An 8,062-nucleotide genomic window follows, 5' to 3' on the forward strand; every position below is an offset into this window, starting at 1 on the left:
TGGTCTAGCTGGTCAACCATCATAGGGTGGTCAAACAAGCTGGTCAACCAGCAAACCACCTTTAGCTGGTCAGGCTGGTTTTTTCAGTAGGGCTATTTGCTTTTAGGGAATTCTTATTTATTGTAAAATAAAAAGATCAATGCTTGTGATGGTGGGAGGGGTTAGGGTTAGTTTATGGAAAGGGTAGAGTGTGGGTTGGAATATATAATGGAAAAGGGTATGGGTTGGGGTTAGGGTTAGAATTAGGGTAGGATAACAGGTATAGGATAGCCGGGGAGAGCATACGATTGAATTTGAGATATTAAAACTATTGATGAATGATTGACGGGTTATGTTTAGGAATTGGGTTAAAGTAAAGGTTTAGGATAGTTAGGAAAAGGATTAGAAAGGAGGTAAAAGGTATTTGGAATGGGGCTAGGAAGGAATGCAGGAAGGAAAGTCTGGGTATGGATGAAGATCAAAGGTAAGTGATTATTTACTGTAAAGAAAAAGAAAGAAAGAAAAACTAGTCTGATAAACATATGGATATACTTCTCTGGAAATTATAAGACTAATGCAAACAATTAATAAAATAACAACAAGTAATATAAAAGTTAGAATAGCCTTTTGATTCCGTTCTCCAGTCTCTTATTTTTTCATAACCGTGTCTGTCAAACAGTTCGCTAGGTTCTCCGGGCCTCGTAACCGTGGTTGCCACACAAGTCAAACCGTTCGCTAAGTTCCAGTAATCAACCGATCACATAAGCCTTACTAGTGCATAAACTAGATGACTATATTCATGGAAATGTTATCGATGGGAAAGTATTATATCACATACCTACAAATACACATAGGCCTAATGTTATCTTGGTAGTTACGTTAAATAAATGCTTAGAAGTGAATGACTGTAGGCTGAAGGCTGTCACGAGGAGACTAAATGAGATCGAATGTAACCGTGCAACCATTACCTTTATCGTGTCTTGGTTCTCAGCAAGTTTGATTCATTATAACCAGCCTTGTTAGTGCATTGTAGCCTAGATGATTTGTTCATGGCAATTCACACATTATAGATGGGGAAGTGGGCCTACATCTCATACTAGCCTACACGTCAAATTAAAGTTATAAAGTTAAATGTTAGAGAAGGGAATGTTGCTGGCTTTATAGTAGCCTAGTCACGAAGACTGTGCCAGGCTGAGACCGAGGGTGAGTCTAATGTTATCTAGGTTATCAGTCTAGGTTCTCAGCAAGTTAGTTATTAACCAAGCCTTATTCTAGTATCGTAGATGATTGTGTTCATGGCAATTCACGCATTATTGATGGGGAAGTAGCCTACATCAAATAGGCTACAAATACACATTATCTGGGTTATAAAGTTAAATGTTAGAGAAGTTAATATTGCTGGCTTCGTTTGTCACGGAGACCGCACAGGCCACTTACTGAACAAGACCGTAACTGAGGTATAGGCTATGAGTCTATGTAATCAAAACGGTTGTCTAGGTTTGCGGCAAGTTATTAACCAAGCCTTGTTTTTAGTGCATCGTAGATGCTTGTGTTCATGGCCATTCATATATCGTCATGTTAGCTTTGTAGTTATAAAGTTAAATAATGTTGGTGTTGTTGGCTTCATAGTAGGTTCACGAAGTGACCACGCGCCAGGCTACTGAAGGAGGCTAACCGAGGGTGAGTCTAATCAAACGAGTGTCATCGCAAGTTTGAGTTATCAACCGATCGCAGAAACCTATTTATTTCACGTGCATCTTAGGTGATAGCCTAAGCCTGTAGCCTACATAGAAATTCATAGGCTACATTAGCGATGGATTTAAAATACAAATACAAATGAACGTCATGTTATCTTGGTAGTTATGTGAAATTAAATGTTTGTTGGTAAGTTAGCTGTCACGATAAGAGACTGTGCACCAGGTTACTGCACGAGACCGTAACCGTGCTAATGCATGAGAAATCAAACGGGTGTCTAGGTTCTCGGTAAGTTGAGTTATCAACTGATCCCAAAAGCCTTTATGTTTCGTGCATCTTAAAATTGTTCATGGAAATTCATAGCCTCTCAATCAATCAGATTTATTTATATAGCACATTTAAACATGATTTGCATCAACCAAAGTGCTTTACAGAGACCAGTGGGAAGCAAACGTATAACAAATAAGACAGAGGCAAGCCATACAAAAAAAACATAAAGCAGACGATACAAATACACGAAAGAGACGGGAACGTGCACACATCCTGAATTACTTACACCTGGCTTGACATAGTCGCTCCTACTCATCCTGGATTGGCATTAGTGAAATGAGTTGAGCTAGGATGACCAGACAACGCTATGTCAAACCTCGCTTTATCACTTATCTTGGATGTCTTAATTCTGCCTTTGTGAAATACCCCCTCAGGTGTGATGTTTATGTTTTCTGCAGATGTACTGTGTTTTTCTGTTTCAGGTGTGGTGTGTTTTCTCTTTACAGGTGGCAGAAGGGTGATGACTGGGCTGGGCTCCAACTCCCTACTTCTCTCCCTGACAGGGTCCCCACCTAGAGTGGGTTCCTGCATGCTGCACACCCGTGGGCGTCTGGGAGGTAAAGCGGGTGTCGCCTGAGGAAGGGCCTGTGTCATCACTGGAGATGTGTCCATGATATCCTCCTCATCAAGTGTGATCAAATCTAGGTCACATCCCTTTGTGGTGTTGTGTGTTTGTTAATTGTGGTGGTATTGTTGCCTACTGAGGTGTCAGGTGAGTCCTGGAGAGCAGCTTAATAGGTGGCAATATATTCCTCTGCTCTTTCATCTGTTTCTCTCAGCAGTTTCTTTCCATGATTTCTACGGGCCCATTTCACTGCAACTTTCCTCTTGCCAATCCCTCATTCCTTTAGTGACTAATTGTTCTTCTTAAGTTTTCTTATTAGTGGGCCACTATTGTTCTTCTTAAGTTTACTTTATTTAGTGGGTTTGATCCAGCAAGCCCACTATTGTTCTTCTTAAGTTTACTTTATTAGTGGGTTTGATCCAGCAAGCCCACTATTGTTCTTCTTAAGTTTACTTTATTAGTGGGTTTGATCCAGCAAGACCACAGCATGGTTTTCAGCCATGCTGTGGGCTTGTTCTTCTTAAGTTTACTTTATTTATTTATTTATTAGTGGGTTTGATCCAGCAAGACCACTATTGTTCTTCTTAAGTTTACTTTATTTATTAGTGGGTTTGATCCAGCAAGCCCACTATTGTTCTTCTTAAGTTTACTTTATTAGTGGGTTTGATCCAGCAAGCCCACTATTGTTCTTCTTAAGTTTTCTTATTATTAGTGGGTTTGATCCAGCAAGCCCACTATTGTTCTTCTTAAGTTTTCTTATTATTAGTGGGTTTGATCCAGCAAGCCCACTATTGTTCTTCTTAAGTTTTCTTATTATTATTATTAGTGGGTTTGATCCAGCAAGACCACAATTGTTCTTCTTAAGTTTACTTTATTTATTAGTGGGTTTGATCCAGCAAGCCCACTATTGTTCTTCTTAAGTTTACTTATTATTAGTGGGTTTGATCCAGCAAGCCCACAGCATGGCAAGCACAGCTTTGCCATGCTGTGGGCTTGCGGAGCAAGCCCACTATTGTTCTTCTTAAGTTTTCTTATTATTATTATTATTATTTATTATTCCTGTTCACCCACTTTTTGGCCGAACTACTGCTCCTAGACCGTTTGAGCTATCGACGCGGTTCGAACTCCAAAAATTCAGGCCCGAACCGGTGTAACTTGCTTGTTGATTTCGTGTCGCTGGCCCTTGTCGTTTTCGCGGTATTCCCGTTTTTCTGCGTTTTTTGGGCCCATTGAAATGCATGGCGGAATGTTCAGAATTCAAATTTCGATTGTGACATCACAGCTCTAATTGCTTAAGCTTGCACCTGGAAGAGTTCTAAGCCACCTGGCAGAGCTATAATGGGCTGGGCTGGGCTGTCTGTGTATATGAAGGTGTGTGCATGTAACTTTTGACCCGTATGTCCGATTTTCATAAATGAGGTACCGTTGGAATCCTTGGATGAGGCCGAGTTCCATGCCCCTGATCAAACCCACTCTTGCAGTTCCTCGGAACCGCAATTCTAGTTATTATTATATCTTCCTATTCACCCACTTTTTGGCCGAACTACTGCTCCTAGACCGTTTGAGCTATCGACGCGTTTCGAACTCCAAAAATTCAGGCCCGAACCGGTGTAACTTGCTTGTTGATTTCGTGTCGCTGGCCCTTGTCGTTTTCGCGGTATTCCCGTTTTTCTGCGTTTTTTGGGCCCATTGAAATCAATGGCGGAATGCTGGGGCTTTATGACATCACAGCACCTCATTACTTGCACCTGGTAGAGCTCTGCTGCTAGAGTTGATTACTTGCACCTGGCAGAGTTCTAAGCCATCTGGCAATGTCTAATGGGCTGGGCTGGGCTGTCTGTGTATATGAAGGTGTGTGCATGTAACTTTTGACCAGTATGTCCGATTTTCATGAATGAGGTACCGTTGGAATCCTTGAATGAAGCCCAGTTCAATGCCTTGCCAGCACTAAGTGTAAAGGTAATGTAAAAAAAGATGAGACAGCGCGAAGCGCTGTCTCATCTTTTTTTTAAAGCCAAACCATGTTGATACAGGTCATTAAAAAAAAATATATATATATTTTCCAAATCCATTCAGCCCAGTTCAATGCCTTGCTAGCACTAAGTGTAAAGGTCATGTAAAAGGTCATGGCTTTTTTTTAAAGCCAAACCATGTTCATATAGGTCATTAAAAAAATAAATAAATAAAGTATTTCACCAATCCATTCAGCCCAGTCCTATACCCAGCTAGCTCCAGTTGAACTTAGTCATGTAGTCATGTGTACAGTTGTATAGATTATTACATTGAGAAACACACTTTCATACAGATATCATGCATATCCACGCAGCATTACTAATCAAGTTACTCATCGTTGCCCAGCAAGAAGTCCACAATCAATTCAATTGTCTTGCCACGATCTGTGGAGCTTACAGACAACGTTATATTAGTACAGGTTCTGTATGCTATTTAAAGCCGACCTAACGCTGAGTCCCTTCTAGACGGTGTGTTGCAATGCATTCTGGGTGCTGTGCTGTGATTCGACGGCTCGTCACCTGACCCACCAAACAACAACTCTCTGGGATGTGGCAAATATCGCGTAAAAACCTTGTTGCCGGAACAACAGGGAAAAGGCAACAGGATAGCAGCACGAAAGATACACAGGATACACACGGAATTTTGATGGACGTCCTTATCAGTCTATGGTCTAACTTATAAACGTGTCGGGTCAACGTCAACGATAAGTAAGTTAGGCTAACGTAAACGTTAGCTATTTGCTGTTGTCATATGCTAGTGCTATATGCTTTAGGCTACGTGATGGCCATTTATCACACTAATTTTAGGTACTACTTTTACGAGGTCTGTAGTTCCGTCAAAATGTATCATATCGTTGAACAGACTACAAGGTTATCTTCCTTAGACTTCGTAGATGTAGTTACTACAATTTGGAAGCGAATTTCGAAGTGTAAATATGGTTTTAGTGTGTAAACAGACCAACCGCGATTTTGCAATGAAGTTAATGGAACCTTTTATGTAGGGCTTCTAGGCTACTTTCACGAAGTCTGTAGTTCTGTGAAAATGTATCTTATCTATGAACAGACTACATGATTATCTTCCTTAGACTTCGTAGATGTAGTTACTACAATTTGGAAGCGAATTTCGAAGTGTAAATATGGTTTTAGTGTGTAAACAGACCAACCGCGATTTTGCAATGAAGTGAATATGGAGCCTTTTATGTAGGACTACTAGGCTACTTTCACGAAGTCTGTAGTTCTGTCAAAATTGATCGATCTTATCTATGAACAGACTACATGGTTATCTTCTTTAGACTTTGTAGATGTAGTTATTACAGTTTGGAAGCGAAATTCGAAGTGCAAATATGGTTTAAATGTGTAAACAAGACGCCTGATGTTTAATATATGTTAATGAATGGGCACAGTATTATTGTGTACAGTAATGGGCTATCAGTAGTATGTAAACAGTTCATGTGTTATGTGATTTACATAAACTAACAACAGAAATGTTAAAAGCTAGTATTGTGTTTCCTGAATTCTTAAATTCAGGCATTCAAATGAAATGTAATTAAATAGCATATCAATCATGCAACAATGCAAAAACAATGAAACTAGTGTAGGCCTAATTATATTTTACATTAGTAAAGCAGTACTCTGATGTGCATGCTTTCACAAACTTTTGTAAACAATCTTAGCACTTTAAACATTGACTGTTTTGAAGTGCATGTAGGCAATATAGTATAAAAATAATAATTGTGATATCATTACAATTTGATAGGGGTTGGGAGGAGGGGGTGGGTTCATGTAGGTGGGCCCTATGACCCCAAAGTATGCCTTGACTGGGCCTCAGGTCAAAGAAGTTTGAGAAATGCTGATGTAGACAACAAAGCAGCAAGGAGGCGTCGTGTGATCATTTAAACAAGTTTTATGACGAGGTCGATGAGGGTGGGAAAAATCGTACATTTCTGTGCAAACTTTGCCCGCACTTCAGTCACATTGTCTTTTAAGAAAATGCAGTCCTTTTTTCGGTTCCAGCAGCCAACAACCTCAGAACTGACCCTTCAGGCCTCTCAGGAGGCGCTGGCCTTTAACCGCAGCCAGAAGAGAGTCAGCAGAAATTTGATAGCCTTTAAAAAATCTGACTTCTTAAAAAATCTTAAACTGGCTGCATTACGTGATTATTTCTGAGATTCTGATACGTTTTTAACCATGACCTATACACAGTTCTGGTTTGAAAATGTATCTCTTAAAATAATCACTTTATGCAGTCAGCTTAAGATGGCTTACTAGCAACTAACTAATTACCCTAGCAACAACCTAGAAACCACCCCTGTAATGTCAACCTAGCGACCACCATAGCAACCAGCATAGCAACCATGTTATTTATGCGTTTTAGCTTATTGGATGTTGCGTTAATGCAGACAACTTTTGATCGATCCGTGTGCCCGATTTTCATAAATGAGGTACCGTTGGAATCCTTGGATGAGGCCGAGTTCCGTGCCACTGATCAAACCCACTCTTGCAGTTCCTCGGAACCGCAATTCTAGTTTATTTATTATTCCTTTTCACCCACTTTTTGGCCGAACTACTGCTCCTAGACCGTTTGAGCTATCAACGCGGTTCGAACTCCAAAAATTCAGGCCCGAACCGGTGTAACTTGCTTGTTAATTTCGTGTCGCTGGCCCTTGTCGTTTTCGCGGTATTCCCGTTTTTCTGCATTTTTTGGGCCCATTGAAATGAATGGCGGAATGTTCAGAATTCAAATTTCGATTGTGACATCACAGCTCTAATTGCTTAAGCTTGCACCTGGAAGAGTTCTAAGCCACCTGGCAGAGCTCTAATGGGCTGGGCTGGGCTGTCTGTGTATATGAAGGTGTGTGCATGTAACTTTTGACCCGTATGTCCGATTTTCATAAATGAGGTACCGTTGGAATCCTTGGATGAGGCCGAGTTCCATGCCCCTGATCAAACCCACTCTTGCAGTTCCACGGAACTGCAATTCTAGTTATTATATCTTCCTATAAGCCCACTTTTTGGCCGAACTACTGCTCCTAGACCGTTTGAGCTATTGACGCGGTTCGAACTCCAAAAATTCAGGCCCGAACCGGTGTAACTTGCTTGTTGCTTTCGTGTCGCTGGCCCTTGTCGTTTTCGCGGTATTCCCGTTTTTCGGCGTTTTTGGGCCCCATTGAAATCAATGGCGGAATGCTGGGGCTTTATGACATCACAGCACCTCATTACTTGCACCTGGTAGAGCTCTGCTGCTAGAGTTGATTACTTGCACCTGGCAGAGTTCTAAGCCATCTGGCAATGTCTAATGGGCTGGGCTGGGCTGTCTGTGTATATGAAGGTGTGTGCATGTAACTTTTGACCAGTATGTCCGATTTTCATGAATGAGGTACCGTTGGAATCCTTGAATGAAGCCCAGTTCAATGCCTTGCCAGCACTAAGTGTAAAGGTAATGTAAAAAAAGATGAGACAGCGCGAAGCGCTGTCTCATCTT

Source organism: Alosa pseudoharengus, unplaced genomic scaffold (assembly GCF_046254945.1).
Source record: "Alosa pseudoharengus isolate Yale_2024_CS ecotype anadromous, Long Island Sound unplaced genomic scaffold, YU_APseudo_1.1 YU_APseudo_1.1_scf_15, whole genome shotgun sequence".
NCBI lineage: Eukaryota > Metazoa > Chordata > Actinopteri > Clupeiformes > Clupeidae > Alosa > Alosa pseudoharengus.